The sequence below is a fragment of the Tinamus guttatus genome, unplaced genomic scaffold (genome assembly GCF_059628265.1).
Source record: "Tinamus guttatus ecotype Peru unplaced genomic scaffold, ASM5962826v1 Tinamus_guttatus_pri_ptg000226l, whole genome shotgun sequence".
Lineage (NCBI taxonomy): Eukaryota > Metazoa > Chordata > Aves > Tinamiformes > Tinamidae > Tinamus > Tinamus guttatus.
Genome location: NW_028288760.1, coordinates 4,007,357 through 4,016,649, shown reverse-complemented (window position 1 = coordinate 4,016,649; position 9,293 = coordinate 4,007,357). Strand labels below are relative to the sequence as shown.

Sequence of the window (9,293 nt, the reverse complement as noted above, 5' to 3'; positions counted from 1 at the left end):
TAGAATGCTGATGCCTTGCTAGATTGGAGACAGAAGTAGCATCACACAAAGAGAACAGTTTTTAAAACAGGGCATTACTAACAAACTGAAAAGAACAGGTTAAGATGGACAAACTTCTAGTATTGGTTATTTCCAAGTTTATAATACTGCAGATACAAAATGGAAGATTCTATAAATAATCATAAAAAAAAAAAACAGAAAACAAACAAAAAACCCACAACCAATGTTAAATATTTCTGCTCTTTCCCTTTAAATTTTCCAAAGGACACTGTTTTTGCAGCTGCCAATTCTGTGACCTTGCTGGAAGTCACCAAGCCAGAGATCAATTAGTGAGTGCAGAATAGAGAAGCAGCACTGACTGCATTCTGCCTGTCCCTTGGGAAGAGCAGCTGTGCTTCAGGGTACAAGTACAAGGAGCATAAGCCAGGAAGATTGTTATCCTGGGGGAACACAGATACGCAGGTTGGTTACTAACTGCAAGATGCAAAATGCAGCAGGGCTGCAAGGAAACAGGAAAGTGTTTATCCTTTGCCTTCCACATTTATAATTTTGTCTTCTCCTGTGATGATGGATAAAGGACCTAACAAAATGCACTTGCCAGGTATAAGGTTTAAGCACACTGAACCACATTAGTTTACTCTAGCTATTCATCTACCTGGAAATAAAGAAGCAGCAGAACAAACCCAGCTCTGCCCTCATGTGTTGAGCCAGACTTGGGTGACCAACACATTTGGGAAACACTTGCACCAACTTCATCAGAGTCAGGATTTCTTCCCAGTGTGCAGCTTGTGTACATTTTCCACATGCTACACAATTTTGCTTGCAGTACTTTGTCACTATTTTTTTTTGAATGACCTCAGAAAACCACTTTATTAAAGTCAGAAAATTCTCATTATAGCTATGTTTTAGAGCAGCTCTCTGACCACGGTTTAAACCTTCTTATTATTAGCCAACAGTTATTCCTAACAGTTCTCCAATTTCTGTTAATGGAAGTGAATCTTAGCAAAAGCATCTTCCCCCACACACACTTTTTTTTTTATATATATAAATTCTGACAGTATTTTTGACTGCCCCCACACAAACTGACTCAAGTTCTAGACTTCGGGTCATTGACGGACACTCAGCTACTGCTTTGATCAAAAAGGCACAGACTGCTATAGACAAAAAAGGATATGTGAAAGGAAATAACATGCAGTTAAGAACAAAAGAACAGAAAAACCCCACCACTAAAAACAAAAACTTTTTGTACCAGAAACAGATTGAAAACAGAAAGAAAATTAACATTTAGGAATAAAAAAGACCATTCACTGTTGATGTTAAATACAACACCCGCAGAGATAGAAGCTGGGTTTATTTTTGATAGCAGCATAAACATTAAAAATGAGCCAAAAGCATTTAGAAAAATAAGGTTGCAGTACAAAAGCTCATGTGGCGAGAGAAATTTTGCTTTTAGCCTCGACCTAGAAAACCTTTTTTTTTTTACAACAGGACCTTTTTCCAGTATAGTCACAGTCCTGTCTAGTTATACTGTCTATTAGTGCTAAAAAGGCCACCCAAACTGTTTCTGCTTTAGAATTATGGCAGGTTTTCAATCCTACACTTCAAAGGTAATGGAAAAAAGACTAATACATCAACCTAAAGACCTACACTAAACTTCAGTCTTCCGTTCTCTAGCCCAGTCATGCATTTCCCTAAAATAACAACTCCTACAATAGAACAATAATTTTTCTAGTAAGGACATAAATATTCCCAGAAATATTTGGCTACTTGTCACAGATACATACGAAAATCTTCATCATATATATACATACATCAGATCCTACTCATATGATGGAACACACAGCCGATTAGCCGATTTCTCATTTGGTTCAGTATGTCTCCAAACTCAGTAATACATAAGTGCTAAGAACATTATCTACATCATTGCGAGGAAGAAGGCATCACTGGAACAAATTTCAACAAAATCTCAGCCCAGTAAGTGTTTTTTTTTTTCTTCCTCTTAATACTGGAATTTGGAAGATAGGATGCCTAAGACAATGTTTTACTACACATCACTGCATAACTCTAAAGCGTTTTACCAGCTTTACACAAATTAACGTGTACAAGAGCACATATTGAAATGCGTATTTTTTTTTTTTAAACCCAGGCCTCTTGTTTTTTACTAACTGATATAAAACTGCAAATAACTCTAAATGGCTGTAAATTGCACTTTAAAATTGCAGCCCAACTTGGGTTCAATCACACATGATGTAACTTCTGTTTTCAGTTGAAGCTAAATCCCCTCTGTGCCTGCAGCATCTCTAGTAACTGCATCAGTGACAATCTGAAAGCTTCTCCCACTTACCTTGTTCCAGTTTTGCAAGCTTTTCAGGCTGATCCTCATCCTATCGCTAGATAGATCTCTGGAATGCTACCCTGCAGAGGCTGCTCTGGGGCCTGGCGAGCACTGCAGTGCATTTCATGCTGTGATTCCCCCTCCTTTAGCACCCAAATTTCCCCAACACCATTATCACCTTTGCTTCCAGTCTAAATACAAACAATATTCATTCACATTAGCCAAGATACTAGCGAGCACCCTCTCAGATGCCAGCACTGAATAGGGCACACGGAGAACTGCCAAACTCAGCTTGCCATCTTTTATTTTGCAGCACAGGTTCTTGATTAAGCACCCTTTACCTTTACGCAATCACCTGCTTGATACCCACTCCTAACTAGGGTGCCTTTTTTTTTTTTCTTGAACAAACACAGATCTTAAAAGCACTTTTTTTTTCCAAATAAGGCCCTTTGTTACATCATGCAACGGATTAAGCAGCTAGTAGCTGTGGGCCGAACAAAAACGAAGGCAGAATGTGATAAAGCTCTACAAACTGTGATCAGGTATATATCAACCAGAAGGTAGATTCTAACACCTAGGAAGAAAGTGGGATGCTCAAAAAACTGAGATGGTTTTTGAGAATTACCAAAACATAAGCCCACCTGATCAACTTGTGCAGTATCCTCACTAGAAAACAGACACCTCAGGGACCATGTTGAAGTAAAATCCAGTCATACTCACACGCCTACAACGTGATGAGAACTCAAACCTAAGTCCCAGCACGAACCAAATGGAGAAGAGCTGCCTGAATATACCTTCAGAAGACAAGTAGCCATACAGGGCCACACATAGTTACACCTATCACAAGCAACGCTCAGCCTTGTAAAGACTCTTCTAGGGCTGATACAATCTCCATGTTTCTCATTCGTCACCCTGACTCCTCTCTCCACATCCTGAAGAAAAACATCCTGCAGAAAAATTCAATCTAAACTTGGCAGGTTTTCACTGTTGACTTCCCTCTCCCTACCCCCAGTCCACTCTCTGCAATTGACTACTCAGATATCTGGCCTTTGATTTAAATGCAGTTTTACAGACATATTTTTACTGCCTCTAGGTTTTAATACTTGCACAGTCACCCTGCAAAGTTAAAGAATTTTTTGTACATGTTTACCCTTTCTGAATGCAGCTTTAATCCCCTCTCCATCTATTTTTATTCTGCTTATATTATGCCCCTTAACTTTCAGCTTCTGCTCTCTAAGTTTTTTCCTACAGAAGTCAGATGACCTCGCAACTTTTCATTTCTTTCCTGTATCCTTCAGCATTCTACTTCCCTACTTTTTACTACAGATTTTTCTCTAAAGTTAAAAATAACCAACCAAGCAAATGTAGTTAGAAAGAAGAGAGTGACTCTGGACTCTTTTTTTTTTTTTTTTTTGTATGGAATTGTTCCCAACTTCACCCTTGTCATTACAGATGAGTTGCATTCTCATACTTCAAGATTATCTTCAAAGCACTTTGCATTTGTAAAACAAGATCTTAGCTTATCACCACTCCAAAACCAAACCTCCCCTGTGGAAAATACTCAAGAACTTGCCACATTTCAAAGCATGCAAACAATCACATTAAATGTGTGATCATTCCCACTGAAATTAAAGCACATAAAAATAAATATTTTTATAGGGTCTTGATTAGAAAGGTGTAAAAATATCTTTTGTTTTGTAAAGTCTACTTCCCTTTAAAATTCTCTGAATTCTTGTTATTTTCTACTCATGAGGCCTGTGAGACTAATCTCATATTTGAATATAGCTCTTTTGGAAAGATTTGTAAAATACAAGTCCCATACGGTTTTCTTTTTAGTGCTCTTATTCAAAGTCTGTCCTCGGCTACCTTTGCACAAATCCCATTAACTTTAGTACATATGTCTAAAGGCAGAATTTGAAACCTGTAAAGAACTGGGTCACTGGACAATGGATACTTCTCAAACAGAGATTTCTTTTTTTGAGTTATAACAAGAGGAAAATACCTCTTCCCTCAAGCACCATGAGAACATACCCGTTTGACTGTAAACAATACCAAACACTTGAAATTTGATAGGTTACATTTTATCCTTGCTCACTTAGAATTTTCCCTTTATTATAGCTAACAGCCATTTAGTCCCCACTGTAGTATTTGTAGTTGCTCTGCATCATCCAAGCATGCTCTCCCATGGGGCTGCCTCACTGCAGACTTCAGTGCCTGCTTCATTGCTCCCAAGCAAAAAAACAGTGACTATCAATAACTTTTTGTAAAGCGTTCCTCTGTTTTTTTTGAGGGTTTTTCCCCTCCTCCTCAGTACACACACAAATTGCTTTCACATGTTGGCCATATACACCAGCTCCAGCAATGCCTCTATTTTGCATTTAATACTGGCAGCAAAATGCTTTTATCAGATGTACAGGATATGGCATAACCACACAAGAGAGCTCTGAGTAGTAAAATCACTGCAGGCAGTGATTTCTTTAAGAATCCTACCCTTGCTGTCCCAGTGTAAGTCAGTGAAATACTCTCAGGAGACTTCAGTCACTTAACACAAGATTTCTCAGTATTAATGTCTTAATTTGTATATTCTCCTCATATGATTGGTAAGATTCCTGTTATGTACTTGCTACAGCATAAAACCTACAGAGTAGTTAAAAATAGACCAGCACAACCTTGAGAATATGACCAGTCAGGAGACAGAGAAGAGGCAGAGCAAGCAACTAAAGTATTCAGAAGTTAACAGTGACTTTCCTTTCCACATTCCCTTTTCCTAGAATGGATGTATACTTTACCAGGGTATATTTAAATCATCAGTGTCTTTCCAGAAGAAATCCATAGTAGATGCTAACAACATACACCTTGCATTTTCAAAGCTACTCGCACCGCTCATACTTGTTTGTGCTTATGACGATGCTTCTGCTTGGAGCAGAGTTCAGCGCACGGCGCGCGGGCCCCGCGCCGCCGATGCCAGCTGCGCCACTCGGCAGTGCCTTACCTCCAACGAGGCGCCGCACGCGGCTCGGCTGCCGCAGCTTTGAACGCTCTTGCCCTCCATGCTTTCCTCAGTTGTCTTGGGCGTACTGAGAGGATTCAAGAACACAGGACAAGGTCATAAATAGTTCTACATAAAAGAATTGCAGTAAAACAGCCATTATTCCTATCACATTTTTTAAAAATATATGTATACACCCATACACACCCCTACATATATACATAAAACTATATATAATCTTTCTATGCCAATATTTTGTCCAAAAAGAAATAAAAAAACACATAATAACCAAAATAACTAATTACTTTTAGCTTGTATCAAAGTAATTCTAATTCCCATTTCACAATTCGGGTCCCCACCACTTATAGAGCAAAATTACAACTATAAATTCACTTTTTCTCCTTTTTGTTCCATAAAGCCTAGAGATAGGCATCAACTTTTTCCTCAAACCTTAGATCTTCCTGTTAAATTTATATCCTTGTATTGTTGTAATACCAGAAATCTTCCAATCCCTTGTATTCTACATTATTTCATCAATCCCCTTTCCTCTGTGTTTTTGCCCTTGGCAAATTACTAGCCCCAGGGAAAACTGAACCAAAAAAAATGCAGGATTTCATAAAACATATAGCTCAGACCTCTGCTGAGAATATCTTTCTTCTACCTCTGTAAAAGCTTCACCATCTGAGATACTGTCTCCTGCAGATTTTTCTTCTCCTTGCTGCATTTCCAGCCCCTCTGCACAGTCATCCCTTTCCATTCCACCAGCTCCTTCAGCAGCTTTCCTCTGGCCTACTTTTCCATTCTATCTTTATTTGAGACAATCAATCCCCCCCGCCCCTAATATATCCTCCCTTCACAAGGGCTTATACCAGTCCTTGCTTTTCCTGCAAGCCTTTTATTGCCCCTTCTCTAGAAAAGGGCCTACGATTTTAAGGCAACACAGGTGATTCAGGTAAGCCCATGATTGCTTTGGAAAATCTTAATTCTATATTTGACAGCAAAAAAAATATGAGATTCTTTAGAATTGTTTCTCCTTTTAATCCATTTGGTGACGTCCCTCCTTAAACACCATGTTTGTTGTAAAAGTAGAGCTGTATGTGACAACGTAGAACAACATGGACCTTTTAGCCACAGCCCAACGAGAAGCAGGCAAACTGCAAGCCCCCATCTCAGCGGGTTGGACCTCTCGTTACACAGTCAGTCACACACATGTGCTTTTGGTTCCACTCTAAATGCTGCAAATTGCTCTTTTGGAGGAAAGTTACTGCCACACTTCAGTGCTCAGCTCTCCAGATCCTAGTGCCTTTTGGCAGAGCTCCCTCACAGCCCCCTTGAACACAACATAATGTGCACTGATTACCTTGGCACGGAGCAACACAGGCAATTGTCTCTTGTCTTTATAGAAAATTGTTTTTGAAAGTGTGAAAAGATATTTTATATGAGATTGCCATGGGCTGATTCGCTGAAAGCTGAGTTTGAAAAGGCCCTTAAGCTAAAAATCTGACAGCAACTTTGAACCACTGGGGCAACCAGCTCTGGAAAACTTCATTGCTTACACTGATCTGCACATGCCAAATTTTAAGAAGGGCCAGAATAAAATAAAATCTCTGTTTTATTCTACCCAAATTAGGGGTCAAATACCCTCAGACTAGTCACTCAGATTTGAGAACGGGAGGCACTGGATGTTGAGGCAAAAACATAAAAGGTTTTTACAGGATACATACACAAATTACACAGAAGGGAACAGCACGCCAGACTCAACCCTCCCCACCTCATACTTAAAGGGTTTGGCATGTTAACCCTTCTCCAGAGTTTTGAGCACATTACCCCGAGCTCTCTCTTCAGCCTAGCAGCAGCGCCTGAGGCACATGGGGCCTCAGTGCAGTCTGGGGATGCCTGAGATGAGGGACAGTCACCACAGGGCAGCGCAAAGCTAACTCCAACCCGGGCCAACACGAGGCTCTAGTCGATTTTTGCCTCGATTTCTGCAGGGGGAAGGAAGGGGGTAGAAAAATGGAGCCGGTTGCGCCCCACGCTGCTGGCAAAGCCCAAACCGCCTTGCGGCCCTGCAGGGTAAGCCTTGAATTCACCTCGTTTCAAGCAAGCGCCGAGAAATCCCTGCGGAAGAAGCCGCCTCTCCACGCGGAAGCGCCGCTTCCAGGTGAGCAGCGCTGTTTTGTGCCTTGGCCCTGAGAGCCGTCGCGTTCCCTCCGCCTCACGCACCTGCCGCGCGCGCGCTCTGCGCCCGGCGCCTACGGCGTTTGCGCGGGGGACGCGCTGTCAGGTACGGCGCTACGGAGAATCCGTAAGGAAGACTAACCTCGAGGAGGGGCTTACGTAAGTGACGTCCGTAGGTGCGGGCTCGGCCTCCTACCCGCGCAGAGCCTGGCGCTCCCTGCGCCGCGGGAAACGCTCTTCCGCGGGGGGACCGCGCAAGTTTACGCCAGGCGCGGTGACCGCCCAGCCCCAGGTGGGAAACGCGACGGGTAAAGCGGAGCGGCCTTACGCTGATTCCGTACAGCGGCCTTGGCTAGGAACAGGGAGGAAACGACCGGCTCCGCAATTGGCGCAGCGTCCCGGCATCCCCCCCCTCTTACGTAGTTGGCGTAAGGCTCCGTCTCAGGTGCAGGGAGGGGGCGGGCTCACGTTGCCCGGCAGCCCCAGCCTATGGGCGCGTCGGGCGCCGTCACGTGCCGCAGCCCCGCTCGCCGCTGCGGAGCCGGAGGAGCTGCCGGGGCCGCGGGGCCGCGCCGGGGCCGGGGGGGCTGCGCCGGGGCCGCCGGCCAGCGGGGTAAGCGACGGCGGCGGCGGGAGGGCTCCCCGCGGGCCCCGGCGGCGGCTGGCGACGGGGGAGAGGCGGCGGGCGCCGCTCCTCCCACTGCACCGGGCACTGCGGGCAGGAGCAAGGGCAGGACGCGCCGCGGGGGGGGCCGCGCGGCGGCCGTTGGGGGCGGCCGTTAGAGCCGTTAGGGTGGGGGGGGGCGGAGAGGAGGGTGGGGGGGGGAAGCGCTCCCCGCAACGGCCGTTGCGGGGAGCGCTTCCCCCCCCCACCCTCCTCTCCGCCCCCCCGCGGCCGCCCGCGCGCGGAGCCGCTACCTGTGAGCGGAGCAGGTGGCCGCGCGCGGGGGTCCCGCTCCCCGCGCCGGGCTCCCCGCGGCAGCAAAGTTTGCGGCGAGCGCCGGAGCCGCCGTCCCAGACGGTCCCAGCTCACGGTTCGGCTCCGCTCAGGAGGCCCCAGTGCCTCCCAAGCCACCCCGCTTCCCGGGAGAACATCTTCAGCGTTTTGGTATCTTGCGTTTTTGTGAGGACGTTTGCGTTATTCTGCGTTTTGCTGGTCGCTAACCTGCTGCTTTCTGGGGCTGCGGGATCCTCAAAGAGGCGGTTGAGGAGGTAGGAGGACTCAGGAGGGCAAAACTTGAGTTTTGAGTAAAAATAGAAATATGCATTATGTAGCTAACTGTCTTATTATTTATTTACATTGCCCTGAAAATGGTGCTGTGTGATTTACAGAAAGTAAGAAGAAAATGTCCTGCTCCAAAGAGCCTGTGTTCCAATAATTTGGACACAGAAAACAGCGCATTATAAAAATCTGTAAAATGGTGGAGTCCTGGACATGTCTTTTTTTTTTTTTTTGGTAACTGTATACTATAGTTTATTAACACCATCTATGAAGTTAAAGATGCCTTTTATTGGGGAAGACTTTTGAATTTTTACGTGTGTTTAATGTAAGGAAAGACTCAAGTAGACATTGTTTCCAGAAATATAAGCTGTTTCAAATCTGCAGTCCCCAAAAAGATTTGCTCAACTTTAAATTAATTTAAAATGGCGGTGCTTCCACAATTCTGTGTTGTGGTGCGTTTTTACAACCTGGCCTTATGGGATAAGGACAGAAAATCATTTTCTTAATTCATATAGAATAATTTGACATCATTGCAAAGAAAGGAGGAGGAGGAACTGCTTGCAAATTTT

General features: G+C 44.2%; 1 protein-coding gene across 6 annotated transcripts in view; it reads left to right on the top strand.

The window, feature by feature from the left end:
* Nucleotides 1-8,007: 8,007 nt before the first annotated feature.
* Nucleotides 8,008-9,293, top strand: part of STRBP (spermatid perinuclear RNA binding protein) — a 60,691-nt gene continuing 59,405 nt past the window's right edge. For all 6 annotated transcript variants that reach the window (XR_015913401.1, XR_015913400.1, XM_088525384.1 and 3 more), the window contains exon 1: nucleotides 8,008-8,115. The gene's annotated coding sequence lies outside the window, so the exon portion shown is untranslated. The remainder of the gene's footprint in view (nucleotides 8,116-9,293) is intronic.